This window comes from Eschrichtius robustus, chromosome 4 (assembly GCF_028021215.1).
Source record: "Eschrichtius robustus isolate mEscRob2 chromosome 4, mEscRob2.pri, whole genome shotgun sequence".
Taxonomy (NCBI): Eukaryota; Metazoa; Chordata; class Mammalia; order Artiodactyla; family Eschrichtiidae; genus Eschrichtius; species Eschrichtius robustus.
The window spans coordinates 125,945,321-125,967,492 of record NC_090827.1 but is presented as its reverse complement, the minus strand read 5'-3'; the positions used below and the strand labels follow the sequence as shown (position 1 = coordinate 125,967,492).

At 38.4% G+C, this 22,172-nt stretch overlaps 1 long non-coding RNA gene across 2 annotated transcripts; it reads left to right on the top strand.

Moving 5' to 3' along the window:
- The first annotated feature begins 1,246 nt into the window (after positions 1-1,246).
- On the top strand, positions 1,247-19,516 carry LOC137764312 (uncharacterized). 2 transcript variants are annotated; one of them, XR_011073955.1, is made up of 5 exons: positions 1,247-7,103; positions 14,223-14,347; positions 15,866-16,016; positions 17,633-17,687; positions 19,223-19,516. It is a non-coding gene; the product is annotated as an uncharacterized lncRNA (long non-coding RNA). The 2 variants fall into 2 exon arrangements; XR_011073956.1 differs by lacking the exon at positions 14,223-14,347 and having other exon boundaries at positions 1,256-7,103.
- Positions 19,517-22,172: the final 2,656 nt, after the last annotated feature.

The following is a 22,172-nucleotide window of genomic DNA, read 5'->3' as shown; positions in this document are numbered from 1 at the left end:
AAGAATCATCAAGACAAAGAAGAACTCAGGTTGGTGGCTAGATTTACTACCTAACTGCTCAAGAAATTCTCAGGATTCTTCATCTTTGACCATGCTAGCAAGCAACACCAGTTCACACGAACAGCCGGTTTTAAAAGCAGGGTGCAGCATGGTGACTCTCTTGTTCTATCAATGTGTGTTTTACCTGAATAACACTTCTGAAAACCTTTAGGTGTGTCTGAGATCCTTTAAACACACATGCACACACACAAAACCGTTAATTAAATGAATCTTGCAAATATTTTTGAACATTCCAAAAAAAAGGAACTGCTTAAATGATCTTCGTTTGTTTCAGACTCTTGGAAACATCTGGATGAGTATAATGTATTCCTAGGGGTTACTGGTGTGTTAAACACCCAGTGGAGTTTAAGTGTGTATTTTTTTTTATCACATCATCACATTTAACTCCATTTTATTTTCCTACTCTGGAGGTAAAGAGAATTCATTCTTCATATTTATAAAATGATTTAAGCTTGTGAACTGAGAAACTTTATGTAAGCATGCCATGTGTTCTTTATACTGCAAATTCTAGACATATATGTTTTAACATCTAAACTGTAATTTCACCTTGGTCAATGAGAAAAACTTAAAAAAATCCTGCTTGAGGAGAGTAACTACCTTCCTTAGGGAGTAAATTTTTATCTGGTCTTAAAGAATATGCAGGATTCTCCCAGCCAGGAAAGGAAGATAAAGGTACTGTTGGATGGGAAAATAATCCTAGCAAAAGCCTGGAAGAACAAAATTTCTTGGACAGTTAGGGAATCCCTATTTTACAGCTAGAAATACAGGAATTGACAGGTAGTCAGGGATGAATCTTAAGAAGTAAGAGTGTGCATGCCATGCAATGGATTATGGAATTGATTCTTTGGGAGTTGAAGGACAGTAGATACTTTTAAGTAAGGCAGTGACATGTTGCAGACATATCACTGCTTGCTGATAGAGAGGGAGGAGAGAGAAAAAATAATGACAACAGAAAAGGCCATTTAAATGGCTATTTAAACAGCAATGGTAAAGCTATTTGGGCCATAAAAAATCTGAATTTATTTCCTCTAATTTTCTTGAAACCTCTCTTTTTGACCAGCATTTAAAAAAAATCTTTATCATTCTGACTTTCCATTTGGCTTATTATCTTCAAACTTAAAATCACTATGAACACCAATAGACTTTTCAATTTAATATACCTGCCCATGCTATTTCTAAGTTTATATAATGTGGGAATACTAATATGAATCATCATGCTTTAATTTAGCACTGATTAAACTCTTCTTGAATAATAACTTTCTACTTTTGCCCAATTCCTGATGCTATCAACTCTCATTCACATTTATGAGAAATATATTATTTGAACTATGTCAAAGGAAAGAGTTTATTTCTTGGGCAAGTATAATTCACTTGATTTACAAAAGAAATTCTAAGAGAAGGCTAGAGTTTATCCAGGGTCTGTTATGAAGCCAAGCCTAGTCAACTGGGCCATCTAATTCTCTGTTTAGCCTATCACTCACTGCTGTCCCTCCAACAACCCATACAGATGCCCTCCTTCATCATCAGAGTTCAAAGGCCCAGTACCAACCATAGCACTATGGGGGAACAGGCCAGAGAACTGAGCTGCCGATTTGAGGAACTGCTCCAGTAAGCAGCTGCTTTTAATTGTGGCCAAAGTTAGGCGGGGCCAAGGCAAGGGCTGGCAGCTAGCTGCAGAGGCTAACTGGAGTCAGGAAAGATAAATTACAAGGCAGGTACTAGGTCAGGTTCTGAGGCCTAGGCTCTAAGCCAGTCAACCAGGGAGGACTACAGTCCAGTACCTTAGAGAGCTCCATGGACAGATAGGGTCTGGGAAAGATGTTAATGTCTCACAATAAAATGACATTTATACAGAGACAAGAAGGAACTGAAGGAAGAAAATCATGCTTTGGCTATCTCTGTCTTGGGCAAAGGTAATAAGCACAAAGGCAGGGAAGAGCAAGGAGGCCAGTATGTCTCGAGCACAGTGAACAAAGCAGAGGGTGGGGGCAGCTGGACTCAGGGAGGTAGCAGGAGGCAAATTATGCAGGGCTTTGTGCGTCAGAGAACAGGCTTTGGGTTTCGCTCAGTGCAGAAAGAGATGGCATAATTTGATGTGTTCTTTAAAATTCACACCAACTGCTGATGGAAAATAGATTCTATGTATCTAGAGCAGAAGTAAGGAGACCGGTTAGAGACTCTGGCAGTAATTGAGGTGAGAGTTGATGATGTCTTGAACCAGAATGGTAGCAATGGAGATGTTGAGAAGTGAACAGATTCCGGATATATTTTGAGATACAACCAACAAAATTTGCGATGGATCGGATGTGAGATATAGAAAAGAAGCAAGGAAGACTTTAGAGTTTTGCCATGAGCAACTGCAAAGATGCAGTTTTCATTAACTGTGTAATGACTTGTGGAGAAGACCACTGAAAGAGCTGATCTGAGTGTTTGGGGTGGGAGAATCAGGAGTCAGTCTGAGACAAGTACAGTCTGAGATATCTATTCTAATCCAAGTGGAGATGTCAAGTAGGTAATTGGGTATATAAAAGTGAACTTCAGGAGAAAAGTCTAGGCTAGAGTTATGAATTTTGGAATCGATCCTATATAAATATCATTTGGAGTCATAAAATTGGATTGAGATCACCAAAGGAGTAAGTATAATTAAAGAACAGTGATGTCCCAGGGACTGAGCTTTGGGAAATTCCAAACTTTAGAGATTGAGAAAGTGAAGAGGCAGACTCAGGAGTTAGGGAAAAAATGTCGAGTGAGATAGCAGACAGAATGTTGTCCAAAAGTCCAAGTGAAGAAAGTGCTGTAAAAAAGAGTGAATAATTAACTGTTCCAAGTTCTGATGAGAGGTCAAGTAATTTGACGATTAAAAACTGACTGTTAGGTTGAGCAACAAAAGGTCACAAGTGGCCTTAACAAGAGTAATTTTAGTTGAATGGGGAAGAAAGACTTGTTAGTGGGTTCAAAAATGAATAGAAAGGTAGCAAATAGAGATGAGCATAGACAATTCTTCCTTGAATTTTTCTACAAATGGGATATATATATGGACAGAAGATGTGAAAACAGGCAGGATTTTTGTTGTTGTTGTTGGTTTGTTAGATGAGAGATAGTACAGTATATGTGTATGCTGATTTGGATGATCCAGTAGCCAGTGAAAATTTGATGATATACAAGGGCAGCATTGCTGGATACGTGGATGTGAGTACGTTCTGGGAGCAGTCAGAAAACGTATTGAGGTATGGAGCGATGCTCGTGTAATCGGTTACATTTGACTCTTCTCCCTCTCTGAATTCACCCTCATCCAAACCAGTAGTAGTTTACTCCTAGAGTACCCAACTCAAAATTTCTGACTGCATATTGGTATTCCATCTTCAATTTTCTATCTATTATACACACTTTCTCTTCTTGACATAGCTCTTTGTTGTTCCTGTTAATATTGTTAAAAGTAAGTTTTCATTCAAGCACCAACTTATGTTGGTATGTTCCAACTTTCCTCCCCCTGCAAGATGTTCCTCACCCCAGCACCTTTTAACTGAATTCTACATCAGCAGCAAAGGATGCTGAGAAAGCAGGTGTCTAGTATTTTAAATTAATATAATTGGGAGCAGGCCCATTTCAGAGTATTTTAATTGACTTTACACCATATTTCCAATTCCTACCACCAGAGAGTTCCATCAGTATTTTTAAATAAATCTCACTGATATCTATCCTAGAAAATATACATGATGTTTATATGGGTTTTTTAAAACCCCTTGATAAGTTTTTGAATGTCTTAAAGTTTAGATGTTGTCCATTTTATCAACCTGGTCTCTTTTAAGAGGAGAATACTTTCCAGATATACCAAGTTTGTGGAATACATTTTTGATCATCTACTATGTGCAAGACAGATACTGGTGATACAAAGACAGCACAGCGAATTCCCTGGCAGTCAAATGCTCAAGACTCCATGCTTTCACTGCCGAGGGCCAGGGTTCAATGCCTGGTTGGGGAACTAAGATCCCACAAGCTGCACGGCCAAAAAAAAAAAAAACACACACACGCACAAAGACAGCACACATTTCCTATCATCAAATGATAAAGACTCTAGTGAGATGTACAAGACTACACTTAGTGCTCTAAGGGATGCTTAAGTGGTAGATGAAGAAGAATGGAAGTTAACATTTACTGGATGGCTACTCTAGACCAGATATGGTACATAGAGTATTTCATTTATTATCACAGCAACCCAATGTATTAAATATTATCAGGGAGATTTAAATGGCTTTAATTCAACTATACAGGTATATGTGATGAAGCTGGAATACAAACCAAAATCCACTTCCTCTTGGAATCCTGTAGGTAGGAAAACTGCCTGACTCTCCACCCCTCATTCTCCTACTCCATGCAGGTCTCACTTGCCTCTAACTACCCATTCATTCAAGCCCAATATTTTTATAACATGAGGCCTTACATGAGAGCTCTGTGAGAATCTCTTCCATAGTAGTTTTAGTACAAAGCTAATAAAAATAGCTAAGAATAGCTACTACTAATGATAATGACTTCAACTATTTAGACTCTGTGCTTTAGAGTCTAGCCTCCTGCTACACACACTCGTAAGATTAAGTACCCGACCCATCTTTATTTTCCATCCCTTCTAGGTCTCTGACCTTCTCCATCCTAATCTCTCTACTGGTATTCTGATCCCTACCACCAGACAGTTTTAAACTCTGAATTTTTCATGTTAACCTTCTGTTTCTTAGCCGACCCCTCCAAACACAAGCTCTTGCCTTTCTGATTTACCATATCAGCCAGTATCATTCTTACAGGGCCAACCCCAAACCCTGACTTCTCCTAACTTACCCTATACCCTCAGCATTCAAGTCTTAGCAGGATTGTTGATTTTAGGAGAAGTCTTAAAGCTATAGTTAACAGAATCAGCAAGCAAAGATTAAAGGTAAAGATAGGAATCTGAGATCATAGCTGATAAATGTAGTAATACCTAATAATACCTAGTAACTCTTGTTGTTCCTGTTTCCTGTTCAAATTTTTAAAAACTCTACAGGATAAACTCTATTGAGATGGGTCTAGTGGTTATATGAAAGAATCTGCTGATCATAATTAGTCTAGACAGAAATTGTTGGGTGTTAAAAGAGTTAAACCTGGGTAAGCACCTGAAGGTTCTTTCAGAGTCTAGTAGTTTTGGCAGTTTAGCCAATGAAACTTAAGTGCCATTCTGTCAGAGGTTGTAACCCACAGAGTCAAATTGCAATTTTGATAGAATGGCCTCTTCCATAGGCTGTTAATTATCTAATGAACCAACTACTGCTCCATTTACCTGTAAACCTCAAGATATGCCTATGAAGCAGCAAATGAAGTGAAGATTTGCAAATTATCTGCATATCTGGATGTGAACCACCCAACTATATAATTCAAGACCTAGTGTTTTATGTTTTACTGGATTTAGTTATTTTACTGAATACTGAATCATCTGATTTAGTTGGCCACTTGCCTTTTTTGTTGGGGGGTGGTGTGGAAGGCATGCCTAGCAGCTTGTGGGGATCTTATTTCCCCAACCAGTGTCCCGGCAGTGAAAACACCAAGTCCTAACTGCTGGGCCGCCAGGGAATTCCCTAGTTGGCTACTTGAATCAAGGTAATTTAAAAAATGCTTTACCTATTAAGGACCTATTCATGATACTAGCCTTTACAACATCCTTTGTTCCAAAAAATACTTGCTGCTCCTCATGTTTCTTCTCTTGTCTCCCGGGTACAGTCAAGTTACTGTCACATGTACAGTACCAACAATGGAATGTTTTGATTACTGAGTACGTAGTTGGAATCTTTTTATTTGCCCATGTTGAACCTGATGTTCCTGCGAATGCCCCAGAAAATAAGAATAAAGAAATAGGATGCTTTTTTCCTTCTGCGGTCTGAGGATGTGCTCAAATCTTTCTCTCTCCAGAACGACAGAGAGCCCCTACTCTGACCTTGCACACCTAAGCTATTACCAATGAAGGAAGTTTCTATGATTTTCATGTGCCATGTTGAACGCAAGATTCATATCAGGGATCCTCTGGGATTCTGACTTGGGCAAACTCAACATGGGCCCTGGATATTCAACAGCTTTCACTTTAGGGAAGAAGAGTGTTACAAAGTTAAATGTGCATGAGGCTACTTGGTCTCCCATATTCTAAAAAGTGTGTATAATTTAAATAATTTAGAAGCAAAATAGAGTTTCATATTATATTACCTATGTCAGAATTTCTGTGAAACTTCATGACATTCTAGGACATTTCCATATTTCTTTTTGTCTGGGTGGAATTAGTGTTTGAGAGTTCTTTGCATATTCCTAGCTGAGCTTACCCTCAGAGTATAATTTGCATATTTTGTCCTGTAAACCAAAGTAAGTTTTGATCAAATTTGAATTATATCAGCCATTTTTTCCTTTTGTATTATTTTACTCTCCAGAAAGATTTTTTTAAAGAGTCACACTAATAAACAGTAAATATTACAATAAAATTAACAACTTTCATTTTCTCTATTTTTGTCACTGTGGTGTTAAATCTGCACTGGCAGTAATAAAACTCCTAGATCTTAGAAGTTTAGGATGAGAACATAAATGGAATCAAGACAGCAATTTGATAGAGCTGAAAGGCTTTAGTATCAGGTAAACTAGGACCGATTCCTGGTTTTACATCCTCCTGACTGCATAACCTTTGAGACTGAGTCCCAGCTTTCTTGCTTGTAAAATGACAATAGTATCATCTACTGTTATGAACTGAATGTTTGTGTCTCCCCAAAATTTATGCATTAAAATCCTAACCCTCAATGTGATAATATTAGGAGGCAGGGCCTTTGGGAGGTAATGAGGCCATGAGGATAGAGCTTTCATGAATAGGATTAATGCTCTTCTAAGAAGAGGCACACACGAGACAACTTGCTTCCTTTCTCTCTCTGCTCTTCACCATGGGAGGATACAATGAGAAGAAGGCCATCTGTAAACCAGCAAGAGGACCTTCACCAAGATCCCAACCGTGCTGGCACCCTGACCTCAGACTTCCAACCTCCAGAGAGGTGAGAAATAAATGTTTGTTGTTTAAGCTACCCAGTCTGTGGTATATTTGTTATAGCAGCCTGAGTTGACTAAGAGAGCTACCAAATCAGGATTGGGTATATACAACATCTAGTGTAGTGCTCACCCATAGGAAACTCCCAGCAGTTAGTCATAATAGTAATACTGCTGAAGCAGTCTTTTAATTCACTTTAAGTCACTTTTTTAAAGCTATTGAGCCCTTAATAGATCTTAAGTTTGTTACCGAGTTGTGTGGTTATGGTCTACTTTGTAGTACGGATACAAAGTAAGCCACAGTTTGTGACTCAAGGTGTTCAGTGTGTACTGGGAGAGACAGGTAAACAATTACAATAAAATGTCATACAGGTTCAAAGAGCTGTTTGTGCAAAGTGATTTGGGTTATAGAGGAAATGACTAACTATGAGATGTGGAGGTCTGGAAAGGTTCACAAAGCAGGGGACTTTTGGGCTTAGAGATTCTGTAGGAGTTTTTCCAATAAATGGAATTACTTAGTAGAGAGGGCCCTTGATGGGAAGCAAGGGGTACTGAATTGCTGCTTTTCTCCAACAGCATAAGGCCCAAGATCTCTGTCTACCCCTTGCTCTAAAACCCCAGGGATGAGACTTTGGCCTCACCACCGTCCCACCTGCAGCTGCAGGAAAGATCGGCCACCCCATGATCTTTAATTACTGTGTCCTGTGGCTTCTGAAACAAATCCCATCGTGCCTCCAAAACCAGTTTTCCTGTATCACCCATGAGAAGTGCACATTTCCCAGATCACTGTTTCATGCACCCTTTTCTCAGCCCTGCTAATCTGACCACACATCGCCCAGACTCTTGGCCATCTAAGCCCTTCTGCCCAAACTTACTTCCTGTCATCAGAAAACTCCTCTCCTTCATTAACCTCTTCACAGAACATTTTCTTCGGAGTTTTGCTGAATTTTGACTTGGCTCCTGAAAACACTGCTTTCCCTGGAGCCCTTCAAATGAAGGATTTATTTTTACTTTTTCCTCTCGTACTCTAAGTATCATATATGCCTGGAGTTTGAGGGCGGCCTCTCTGCTATCTGTTCCTACTTCCAAACTATCACTCCTCTTTCCCCCTTCAAAACTTTCATGTCTTTTGAAACGTACAATCTCATACTTTGTCACCCTGTATCCCTGCTTGTTAGACCATGTATGGACCTCTGAGTAATTGTTCTTTGCTTATTTATACCTTTCCTGTCATCGTGGTTATCTACTTCAAAATCCAACTAGATGATCCAACTAACACCTTAGCCTCTACATTCTTTTGTTTCCTTGGCTCCAATAATCTTTTCCTCCATCCTTTCTCTACGACCACTCACATGTCATACCTAGACCTTGTCATCACCCCAAACTGTACCATATCTGAATTTCAGTTTTAAACTGCTTATTCTATCATCCTCTATTCTTTTAGTCTATTCACTCTAGTACTCCATTCATGCAATTCACCAGCTCATCAAGACCACCAGTTCATTGACCCTATAACTTACTTTTATTCATCCTAATCCCATGTCTTCACATGTCACTCTAGCCAGCTTGTTTTCATGATTTTGCCCTATAACTACTTCCCAACAAATGTCCTTAACTCCCTTTTCCCTTTCTCCCTCAAGCATTCTTTCCTAACAAAAACTAAACTCTGGTCAAATCCAACTATCTATTAATCTGTTCCTGCATGCAAGTGGCTGAATACGCCTAGATAATATTACGTAGTTATGCTTATTGGCACCACCCATGAATGGCATCTTGCCAAAGACAATGGCTAAGTCAGTGTCTTCATTTGTTACTTTCTCCTCTGAAATATTTTTTTCTCTAAGTATATTACTTATACTGTGTGTGATAACCTTGAGTGTGTTTGTGTTTAAAACCATCATAAGGGAATTCCCTGGCAATCCAGTGGTTAGAACTCCTTGCTTCCACTGCAGGGGGCATGGTTCGATCCCTGGTCGGGGAGCTAAAATCCTGCATGCCGCGCAGGGGAAAAAAAAAAAAAAACCTTTAAAAAATGCATAAGTGCATTTTTACATAGAATTCCCTCTAGGTAATATTCCATGGGTCAGTGGCATGATCTCTCGTCATCTCCTTTTCAGCTCTTAAGAAAGTATCAAAAATACAGGATTTCCTCATCACTAGCTGGACAAAGAAATTTAGTTGCCAGAAATTGCTACAAAACACATAAGTAGTACATCAGGCCTTTATTTTCTGTTGTATTTTGCTTTGTTTCATTACTTAAAGCCATTAAGAACCTATGGCAAGATCAGCCTTTAAATGTCTAGACATTTAACAGTGTAGTTTACTGTATTTTTCTCCCCCTGGCCCCCCATACAAGATTTTAGACCATGTGCAATTTCCCAACTTCCAATTATCAGATATTTTTTCATGACATTTAACTTCCTACTGTCAGATATTTTTAAATGCCCTGGCCTCGGTTCTCCCAAAGCTCATGAAGAATGAATCCTCATCTGGGACCATTGCTTTGTCCTAGATCTTGAACTCAGTAAGCTCCAAACTCTGAGTCTTTATAGAATTCATCTGCTTTAGGAAAGCTCCTTTGTATCTGCCATAGCCTTCACTGAATGGTTTTTATTTTAGGGGGGTGGGGCAAGTGTCTAAGAAGAAAGGGTCTGTTTCCTTATTTGTAAAATGAAAAAAAAAGAATAGAGTGAATATTCTGAGGTTTACGAGATGTTTCAATGAGTTAATATATGTTAATGCCTTAGTAGAGTCCTAGCACATAGTGAAAATCCAATAAATATCACTTTTATAATTATTATTATTACTTAGATCAATCACTCAACCCCTGGTTTCACATTGCCAAGTACATGCCAATCCCTCCAAGAGAAGAATACTCAAAATTTTTTTGTGGGGGGGGGTTTGGTTTTCTTTGCTCCTTTGCCATCTTTTGCTTTTCTTCTCTCCAGATGTTCTCCTTCAGTCTTCTATGAGATTCTCTTCCCAGTAGGTATTCTAAGGCCCTCTCCCTATTATTAATTCCAATACTTCACTTCAATTACATTACATTCCAATTTCACTAGGATTCTCTGGGAAATTTATCAAGTAACAATTGTAAAATTGTTGTACAACTTTATAATAATTGTAATTGTAAAATAACCTAATACTACAATTCTTTAGAAGTAAAGATTCCAACAAATATTAAAATTAACTTTAATTATAACATTTATTCAGCACATGAGATCCACAGAGTCAGTGTGTCTACTTCCCTTTTCAAAATTTACCAGAAGCCCTTAATGAAATGTCCATCAGTACTATTAGATTACAGGGATTGCAAATTTTAAGCCCTCTAGTGGTCAACGCCATGTTGTTCAATCTCTAAGACAGTATTCTTCAAAGATAAAAAATTACTGTAACTTATAAAAATATTTCCACCAAAAGTTGACAGGTCATTATCTATGTCCCCTAAACAAAGTACTATGTTTGAATAATTCACTACATGAAAAAAAGTTGTTGAATACTAATGTTAATTAGTTCTTAAAATCATATATTTATCTTTATTAGAGTAAAAAAAGAATTGAGAAACCAAGATAAATTATCAATACTTCTGGGATTTCCCTGGAGGCACAGTGGTTAAGAATCCGCCTGCCAATGCAGAGGACAGGGGTTCGAGCCCTGGTTGGGGAAGATCCCACATGCCACGGAGCAACTAAGCATGTGCACCACAACTACTGAGCCTGCGCTCTAGAGCCCAGCGCCACAACTACTGAGCCTGCGTTCCACAGCTACCGAAGCCCGCGCATTGGTTGCTTTACTGCAATGAAGAGTAGCCCCTGCTCGCCACAACTAGGTAAAGCCCGTGCGCAGCAACGAAGACCCAACACAGCCAAAAATAGATAATTATCAATACTTCCTGCCTTGGGTGTGGGTCAAATATTTTAGTGACACAATAAATTTATTTTTTTATCATGGTATATCATATAGGCTTTAGGACCAGATATGATCACTTATTATTTATATGTGTGGCTTACAGAAGCTAATAAATATTTGTTTCAGTTTCTAATAGGTTTTTTAAAAACCTAGATCATAATATCTACTCTATAAAAATTATGGAAAGGAAACAAGATTAAAATCTATATTTTGGCTAGTATACTGCATGGAACAGAACAGGTGCTCATCAAATCTCTAAAATAATCATGGTAGTGTTACTTTTTTTTTTTTTTTTTTGGCTGCATTGGGTCTTTGTTGCTGCACGCAGGCTTTCTCTAGTTGCGGTGAGCGGGGGCTACTGAGGCTTCTCATTGCAGTGGCTTCTCTTGTTGTGGAGCACGGACTCTAGGCACACGGGCTTCAGTAATTGTGGCTCACGGGCTCGGTAGTTGTGGCTCGCAGGCTAAGTAGTTCTGGCACACAGGCTTAGTTGTTCCGCGGCATATGGGATCTTCCCGGACCAAGGATCGAATCCATGTGCCCTGCATTGGCGGGCGGATTCTTAACCACTGCGCCACCAGGGAAGCCCCGTTACTTTTGAGTAATAAAGAAAAATTAAGATATTTCTCTAATTTCTTACAAAAATCATACTCTTACTGTAATTACCTGATTAAGTCTAAACCCAAGTACATTTTATGTGGACTTAAGTAATAATTATTCCAACTTTTAGGTTGTAGATGACTTAATAAGACAGTTACCTTCTTTCAGAATTCTATGATTTAAATTTTTAAGTTTAACACACATACCAGTGTGCCACTTTTTAAAAGCAGGACTAAGTCTCAAGGACTAAAGGCAACATTAGATGATTTGTTTTAATTACTAACTATAAGTAATTGCAGTGATTCTATATAATTAATTTAAATAAAAATGAGAAGTAAAAAGAGATGTGACAATGTTAATATATGGAAATATCATCTGACTTCTCTCAGCTCTAAAAAAGTAAATTAGCTTTCTGATGAAATTATGTGCTATTTTGTTAGTTATATTTTACTTATAAAATATCCTTGCTCCATTGTATGATTGAGTATATGTAAATAGTATGAAAATAATACAAGATAGCCTTCATTCATTTTCTTCCCCCAAAGAGAACACAGACATTTTTACTCATGGGGACCAGGTGACCATTTATCATATTCCACTGTAAAGCCACCAGGTCAAGTTTTAGTATCCTTCACGTGTAAGGCTAGACATGTTTCTATTTTCTTAACTCCATCCCTCTGCCAAAATTAGATCTAAAAATGTCTAAAAATAATTCTCTAGGGTTCTACTTATAATAAAAAGGAAGTAAGATTGCCATTGCCAGATAAAATGAGGGTTACCCAGGTCAATTTGTTTCAGATAAGCAATGAATGATTATTTAGTGTATATCCCATGTAATAATTTTTATTATATCTATGTCCCAGATATTACATGGGGCATACTTATTATTTATTATTCATTATTTATCTGAAATTCATACATGAGGCATACTTATTCATTATTTATTATTTATATGAAATTAAAATTTAACTGGTGCCCCGTATTTTTATTTGCTGAATCTGGTAACCATAAGAGGAAGACAAAATTTATTTTGGAGAAAATATACAAAACAAATATTTCAACAACCACACCTTATATTTTAATTGAAGAATCAATGGATCTCCAGTCCCCTAAAAATGCAAAGCCAACCCATAAAGAATTTTATGTATATGGAGAGAAGAAAAGAACTAGCTCTTCCTCCAAATCTAGATAGTTTCTACTGCTCCTGGCATACTTTCCATTCTGATATACATCTCATAAGTAGTTGACTCTTAGGAAATCTCTAAGAGTTAGAGGGTAGTGGGCAGTCTGAGTTATAAAAATTTAGAGGCGTTATGAATAAATGCCCTATCCACCAAAGACTAACAAATTTACAGTTTTAAAAAATATATCCTTAGCTTCTGAATCACAGCTAATTGGACCAGAACTGTGTACCACATTCAATCAAAATCTCTTTACTAGGGATTTGTAGTTTGAACCATATTCATTTTCTTTGTGTGACTGGACCTGAAATATGCAAAACCACAGCATTTGATGGGGTCTCCACTTACTCATATGCTGCCTTTTAGAAACTAGAAGAAGTCACCCTTTCTAGGACAACTCAACCATGAGGGTTCACAGCCTGGCTAGCAGAGCTAGATTGTATTTTAGACTGCGTCGAAGGCTGGACACCCTCGTGCAGTCGGCAACCTGTACAAACTTATGGGATTGCCTTGCCACTTTATGCCATGCAAAGTAAAAACTACAGCACAGAAAGAGGTGTAAATGAAAGATAGAGTAAGAAAATACTGCAAGCTCTTTTTTTTTTTCTTTCTAATAAATTTATTTATTTTTGGCTTCGTTGGGTCTTTGTTGCTGCGCGCGGGCTTTCTCTAGTTGCGGCGAGCGGGGGCTACTCTTTGTTGCGGTGCGCGGGCTTCTCATTGAGGTGGCTTCCCTTGTTGCGGAGCACGGGCTCTAGGCGTGCGGGCTTCAGTAGTTGCAGCTCGCGGGCTCAGTAGTTGTGGCTCGTGGGCTCTAGAGCACAGGCTCAGTAGTTGTGGTGCACGGGCTTAGTTGCTCCACGGCATGTGGGATCTTCCCGGACCAGGGCTCGAACCCGTGTCCCCTGCATTGTTGGCAGGCGGATTCTCAACCACTGCACCACCAGGGAAGCCCTACTGCTAACTCTTTGATGTTTTTCCATTTCTAAATTCCAAACCTCTCTGAGACAAAAGTTTCTTTCTCTTGTGTTTTGTAAAATATTCTTGAATTTTTATAATAAATTCTTCCATTTTGCTTAAGGTAATTCAAGCTCATTCTTGACACTTGAAAGCAGAAAATTGTAATTAGTTACATAAATACTGGTTTTAAGGTAATGTCTTAGGAATCACTGGCAGATTCTACAAAATTCTGGCAATAATCGATATTCAATTGACATTTGAATACACCGACATGCCTTCCTTTTATTTCTGGATTGATCTTGGCTTCAGAGGCGGACAAATTCTTCAGTGAACAAAAAAGATTGCCTTCAGTTGTATCCAGAATTAATTTAATTTCCATTCACTTCCTATGCATAATGAGTTCCTCAGGCTGGACTATAAACTGTGTTGTTTGACATAAAATGCCTTTTTCTTCACTGGAACAATTTGTAAATATAGAATTGGAGAGGTGGTAAAGAAGGAATCAAAAGTTACATAAAAACAGCGTAATGACGTGAAGGCAAAAAAAGAAACAGAGGAATAAATAAGAACAAGAATGGAACCACTTGGGACCTCTCTGGGAAGTAAGTTATAGCTCATCAGCTTTTTGTTTTGTTCTGTTTTTATGAGGGTGGAGAAAAGCTCTGCTTTTTCATAAACTGTAGCATCTTGGGTCTTCACAGAGCCATTTTCATAGACATATTTACTTTCCTTCCAGGTGGCCAAATAGGGAGTTATTTTTTTGCTGTCTTTCTGTCGTATTATGTGAGAGGCAAACTCACTCTAGCACACGGTTCATTACAGACATCTTTTGTATAATCATGTGTTGACAAGCATCCATTTCACACATCATCCAGGGGATGTCCCCACCATTATTTGTTGTGAGGTAGATAGTTTTCCTTCTTACAGTGACAATCACAGTTCGGGTTAAATAAATACTTGGCCGTTAGAGAAATTACTATTTCTTCAATCTGAGCTAAGAAATTTAGGATAGGTTAAAGTCCCAATAACTATTTTCTTGTACTTCTACTTAATCTCATTGTATATCAATAAGAATCCTGAGAGTAAGTGTCTTAACTTCACTGGATTGACTTTAAATATTTTTTCTGATGTATAGTCACATATAAAACAAAATTTTATTTTTTATTCAGTGATTATCTGATTTCTGCATCTTTGTAGTATCATATATTAAATTCTTAGAACAGGCTTTGGAATCCATGAGACCTAGATCAAATGACAGCTCTATTTGCCTTCTAAGGTGTGACCTTATGAGAGCAAACATCCTGTTAATTGAATCTTGTTTGCCCAAAAGTACACTAGGTATAATAAGCCTTACTTTTTATGATTGTTGAAAGGATTAAAAACAACATCTGTAAAGTGGTTAGCAAAGTGTTTGGCACATTGTAGATGCTAAATAAATAATAGTTATTATGGGAGGAATGCAGATGAGTCTGAAAATTTATTTTAGGGTCTCATTTTTTAACATATCCTCATTTTTAATATAGAATATGACTAATGGAAATCATAGAAGACTGGGGAAATGGGCTTGGAGGAGAAGGCTCAGTGGGTGAAACAGTCAGGAGACCATTGCACAAAGACAATAGACTCCCTCTATGATGATGGCATATAAGTGGGAAGGAATAAATCCTAACGGGTATTTTTAAAACAGATATTTTTAATATAGAATCTACAGGATGTGATAATGTTGGAAATGGGGAATATAAAGAAAAAAATCAAACATTACTCCAAGGATTGATTTTGAATAAGTGGGGAAATGGTACCATTAACATAAATTGAGACTTTGGAAAGGATATACTTTGGCATCAAAGCATGAAGTGGGATATAAAAATAAGCATCTCTGAAGAGCTATGGGGCTGGGGATCATGATGTGGGAGTTACCTACATGAAGGCAAGAGACAGGTCTTTGGCAGTGTTATACACTCCAAAGTAGTGGCAAAGGCCTTCGTTTAAACAAAAAGGAAGAAGAACAGGCAGAAAAATGAATAATGAGCAGTGAGAAAACCAGGAGAACTGGAATTGAATAAGTCAAAGAATGACAGTTTTAAGAAAATCTACATGATCGGTTATGTATATTTCTACAGATTGCCATGAAGATGATGTTTGGGTCAAGTTGCCTGGATTTAGTCATTGGGAGTCCTTGGTTATTAGTAGGATCCTCAGAGCAGTAGAGGGACAGAAGCCAGATTGCACAGACTTCAACAGGTGGCAGTGGTAGCTATTGATAGAACACACGTGAGTATGAATCCTTCCTTACATTTCAGGGGATCACCTGGAATCTGTCTTTGCCAGACTGTTGGAAGAGCCTGGATTGAAGTTCGGGAAGTAGACCTTGGGAATATGCTAAAAAATGAGATGGGCTGAACATTAAGGAAAAGTGTTTGCCTCTAGTCACTGGAATATCTAGTAAAGACTTAGGATTTTATCATTAACTTCTCCCCCTTAACACTGAGTCAGATTTTGCAGATAGATCCTAACCTGGATTAGCCCTAAGATGAAATAAGAAACTAAGTTGAGGAATAAGGGTACCAGAGCCAGGGAGAAGCGAAAACTGAAGACGAGGGCTCCGAGAGAGAGAGGAAGGATGGGCTCAGCCAAAATTCTGAGGCTACATGAGCAGTATGTTTAGAAAATGAGTCACCTAGTTCTCTGGAAAAGCAACTGTTGACTGGTTAATACTATTTGACACTTGGAGATTAGTGTGGTTAATTAGAGAAGTAGGAAATTCAGCTGGTTTTCCCCTGAAGCCAAGCGACTTCTGTAGTCCGTTTGTTCATTCACACTGTTCCTCCCCTTAAAGACCAGCCAGTCTTAAGGAGGTAAATATTTTCAGAGTTATCCATTTGAAAAATATAAAGTATATCTATGAGTGTCTAGCTGTGGTGTGTAAAATGAATACAAATATGGAAGATAACATACAGTGATTTAAAAATACAGGCCCTGGGGCTCAGCTTATCTGGGTTTGATTCCTTACCTTGTCACTCCCTTTGGACACACAGGTCCATTCCTGTTTCCTTGTTTGTAAGATGAAGGTAATAGAAAACTATCTCAGAGGGTTGTGAGTCATAGTAAGTACTCAATAAATGTTACCTATTAGTATCAGATACTCTGGAGAGTAACTCCAACTGGCCCTTGTTTCTAGTGAGAAATAAAGTTATTTAAACACTTGGTGCCCCAGTTTTCTCATTCATAAGATGAAAAGTATCATGTATCTTACATGGTTACTGTGAAACTATGCCACGAAAAGAGTAGTTATTATATTCCTCCATCCTATTTCCCCATCACCAAACAAGGAAACTTTAAGGAAGAAACCGCAGAGTTTATAAATTCTAAACTTTTTTGATTCTGAAGTACATATTCCAATTCCCCAATATATGCAAATTCAAAAGTTTTTTTCTTCATAGCATTCATTGTTTTTATTACACAAGTAGAATGTGTTCAGTGAGGAAAACTTTGAAAATACTGGGAAAAAATTCATTCATATTCTTACCCCTAAAGATAAAACGATAAGCACAGTTAAAATTTAGGAGGTTGTCCTTTGAGAATTTCATCTCGCTCTATCTACCTATCCATCCATCCAAACAACCAAACATATCAAACTGGGATTAAACTAAATTTAACTAAACTGGGATTAAAGTAAACTCTTTAGTAACTTGAATTTTTAGTTAACATGGTGTGACATTTTTCAACGCCAGTACTTTGCTACAGTGTAATTTAATGCAATAATAGCTTCATATATTTCATTGTATGACTATGCCAGTGTTTGTGAAACTACTTCCTGTGTTTACCTTGTTGAGCTCCTCAAAATATCTTCAATCTTTTAATAAAGCACTCTCAACTCATTACAATAGGGAGAACACCACGTTGACCGGGTCTTGGCAGTGTTTCAGAAAGAGGTCGTCAGAGGTGAGATATTTATAGGGTTTGGGGTCTGGCCTGAAGAAGTTTAAGGAGTCTTTCAAGAAGGGAAATGGAGAACTGGGCAAAGTTTAAAATTGGTGGATACTGTGAAGTTAGTCTTGACAACTAAACTGATGAGCAAATTATTTGGCCAGAGGAGCAGATTATTGTCTCTAACAGTTTGATCTGAAGAGATTTCCTGAAGCAAACAGTAAAGTTATTTACTGATTTATAGTGCTATATTACCTAGGCAGTGTTTTCCTAAAAACAAAAAATAAAATCTAAGTCATGTTGACATCAATAGTCTACATACAGTTTTATCTAATTCATATTAACACAGATGGTCTTAATTATCAATGTGTTTTTTATTATTTTAATATTAGTTTTCCCAAATATATTTTAAATAGTTATTTATTTCTATTTTCACCAACACCTCCGTCTAAATCCAAGCCATCACTTTCCTTTACCTTGCCTTTTATTTTTTTTTAATTTATTTATTTATTTATTTATTTTTGGCTGTGTTGGGTCTTCGTTTCTGTGCGAGGGCTTTCTCTGGTTGCGGCGAGCGGGGGCCACTCTTCATCATGGTGCGCGGGCCTCTCACTGTCGCGGCCTCTCTTGTTGCGGAGCACAGGCTCCAGACGCGCAGGCTCAGTAGTTGTGGCTCACGGGCCTAGTTGCTCCGCGGCACGTGGGATCTTCCCAGACGAGGGCTCGAACCCGTGTCCACTGCATTGGCAGGCAGATTCTCAACCACTGCGCCACCAGGGAAGCCCTACCTTGCCTTTTAAGCTGATCTTTTTATACTGCTAACACTCATCTTCCACAAGACAGCCAGAATGAACTTTATGACAAGAACATCACATCCATTCTCAAACCCTTTCAGTTTTTCCATACTGCTCTTCATATAGTTTTAAGTTCCCCATGAGAGCCTCTCTGATCCACTCCTACAGCCTTATTCTATTCACTGCACCCTAATCCAGCGGACTTCTTTTGGTGCCTTGAATTTGCCGTGTTCCATCTACTAGAATGCTTTTCCCTGTACTTTCTTTTATCTAGTTAATTCCTACTTATCCTTCAGATCTCATTTTGCTCATCCTTCTCCTACCCACCGAGACAAACATTATACATTCTCATAGCTCCCTATATTCTTCCTTCATATTATTTAATTTTTTTATGAATAATTGATTTAATGCCTATCTCCCCCACTCAAAAGTAAGCCCTATAAAATTAGGGACATTATTTATTTTGTTCTACATTACATCCTCTGCGTCCCTGGCCTAATACAGAAACACACGATTTATACAGTAAATGTTGCAAAATCGATGGCATAATTCTTCACATTTAAGCTGCAGGAGTGCTTTGTTTTGTTTTCTATGTACTTTGATAACTCACCCAGCTTAATTGCCTCTACCTTCAAAAACACCTTTTCACTCTTAATTTGAGGGCACATCTTCTTTGTTAAATGAACCAAATAATTGTGAAAAGAAGTGTTGCTCACAAATAAGCTACTAATTGAAGCTCTTTTTTTTTCTTCACAGATATAATAGAAAAGCATTAAAAATGGGAGATTTTAGGGGCTTCCCTGGTGGCGCAGTGGTTAAGGATCTGCCTGCCAATGCAGGGGACACGGGTTCGAGCCCTGGTCTGGGAAGATCCCACATGCTCGCGGAGCGACTAGGCCCGTGAGCCACAACTACTGAGCCTGCGCGTCTGGAGCCTGTGCCCCGCAACAAGAGAGGCCGCGACAGTGAGAGGCCCGCGCACCGCGATGAAGAGTGGCCCCTGCTTGCCGCAACCAGAGAAAGCCCTCGCACAGAAACGAAGACCCAACACAGCCAAAAATAAATAAATAAATAAATAAATAAATTTTTAAAAAATGGGAGGTTTTAGAGAGAAATGTTCTTTGTAGGGGTATTGCTATAGCTTCCAGAAATTCTAAAAATCTGTCCTATTGAAGGAAAACTGTATTTGTGTGTGTGTAGTAGGAAGTGAGAATGGTAAACTGATTCTTTTATTTAATTTTTTAACTTGAACAATATAGCTATGTGTTCTGATAGGAGTTGGGCCATTCTAGAACAGCTAACTCTCAATTACCACACTAATGGAAACGGGCATGATGTGGAAAAACAAAATATGGTCACAACCCAAATCACTTATTTCCATTCATTCATTCATTGTAATTTTATTCATAAGCTTTGAGTTATAGTAATACTTTATATTTGTGCAGTACTTTTGATTTTAAGAGTTTTTTTACATACTTTGTTTTAGATAGGGTAGACTAACCTACAGAAAAAGACAGGATCCTCAAAATTCAGTTCCCTTAAGAACAGGAAGTTTATTTCTTTGGTCAATAGCAGGGTTCTGGGTTAGCAGTAGCTCGGCTCTTATGAAGGCTTTCAGGGACCCAGGCTGACACTGGCTCTGCCATCTTCAATGAGATACTTACAGGACTGCCCTAGGGATTACTGTCGCAGTCATATAGGAAACATGAAAAACATTAATGAGCATGCACAGGGGCCGGAACCTCGAGTGGTACACATCACTTCCGCTCACATGTCTTTGCCAAGAACATAATCTGGAGGCAGGGAATTCTGGTAAATGTATTCTGCCTATGTGTACAGCTCCACCCCTATTTCCGTAGAAGGAGGATAGTACAGATTTTGGTGGGTAGGTTTAGTCACATGGATTATCTCATTGGGCAAATAGATTTTTAAAACCTCTTCTCTTTCTGCTTCTTGAAAGAATAGGGACTTCCCTGGTGTCACAGTGGTTAAGAATCTGCGTGTCAATTTAGGGGACACGGGTTCGAGCCCTGGTCCAGGAGGATCCCACATATCACAGAACAACTGAGTCCGGGTGCCATAACTACTGAGCCTGCGCTCTAGAGACCACGAGCCACAACTACTGAAGCCCGCCTGCTTAGAGCCCATGCTCCGTAACAAGAGAAGCCACCGCAATGAGAAGCCTGCGCACCGCAACAAAGAGTAGCCCCCACTCGCCACAACTAGAGAAAAGCCTGAGCAGCAACGAAGACCCAACACAGCCAAAAATAAATTTAAAAAAAAAAGAGAGAATAAATGAGCATGGCAACCAACTTCTGCAAAGCAAATAAGCAGAGAGATAAGAAATATCAGAGGCCTTGATGATTTAGGAAATGAATAAGTAGTATCTGAATAATAAATTATAATAAATAATAATAAATTAACCAGACCTGTCATGCAAATAGGACAGAAGTTACTATAATTATACAGGATTGGTGATAATAAATTGAGTAAGAAAGTACATTTCAAAATCTAGTCTGAGTCCAGTTTGCCTTGTCTACCTGATACATAGCGTATAGGAAATCCTTAGCATTGGCCCCTACATGATGAAAACAGAAATTTCAACTTTTTGCAAAGGTAATTTATTGAAGTTTAAACCATTGATTTTTTAAAAAAGTTAAGTTTTGAAAATGAAGAGTGTTGGAGTAGACGCTGCCTTCCTCTGAAGTTACATGAATCAAGACAAGAGTGTCGACTTAAAAAAACCCACCCAACCTAAGAGTTGTGAGTTTAAGTTTTATTCAGGGTCTTACCACAGACTGTAGCCCAGGAGATAGCTCTGAGGAACCACTCCAAAGAAGCAGGGGAGGAACTAGTATATATGTCAAGTTTTTGGGTATGATATACATGTAATTGAGCATATATCTTGGTAAAAGATTAGTGCTAATTACAAAACTGATATGTCAAGTTAATGATTTTAGTACTTTTCTACGTATGAGAAGATGCAACAAGGGAGAAACATTTTCTGGATCGCAATAGACTAGTAAGACAGATGATCCAGAGAATTTTTAGGTTTTTAACAGGGCCTAATGCAGACATAGCACATGAATGGCCTACCAATGAAATCCTTGCCTGATGTAGGAATGAGCCTTCCCAGAGCCACTGGACAAATCAGTCACCAAATACTTCCCAAACCTTGGTTGACCTTATGACCAAAAGGAGGCAAAGGGGATTGTGAACAAAAAAAGAACAAAGAGCCTTGCTCATCATTCAGTTATGCAAGGCTTAAATCACAACCCACTGCAGTGGCCCACTGACAACGCCCCCTGAAAGGAATTCAGGATGAAAAACAGAATGAGGTGCTCTGTGCTTTAGATAAACAGGCCACTAGGTAGTTAGATGTTTATCAGGAAGAATTTCAGTGACCTCAGATTAATGCAGTTAGGAGATTGTTTCAGCAAACTGGTTAAGAGATGATGATAGTTTGGTCTAGAATGCCAGGGATGAGAAATGAAGTGAAGTGGATAGATAATTCTAGAAATGTTTAGGAATCATGGCGTAGCATGGGGACAAGAGAGATGAGTCCATGAAACTAACCAAGTCCAAACCAGGAAATGCGTGGTAGGGTATACGAAAGATTTGGGGCTTTTTTTTTTTTTTTAAAGGATATGTGATGAACTAATAATGGTATCTACACTGAGGAGAGACACATTAGATTTCTTTAGTG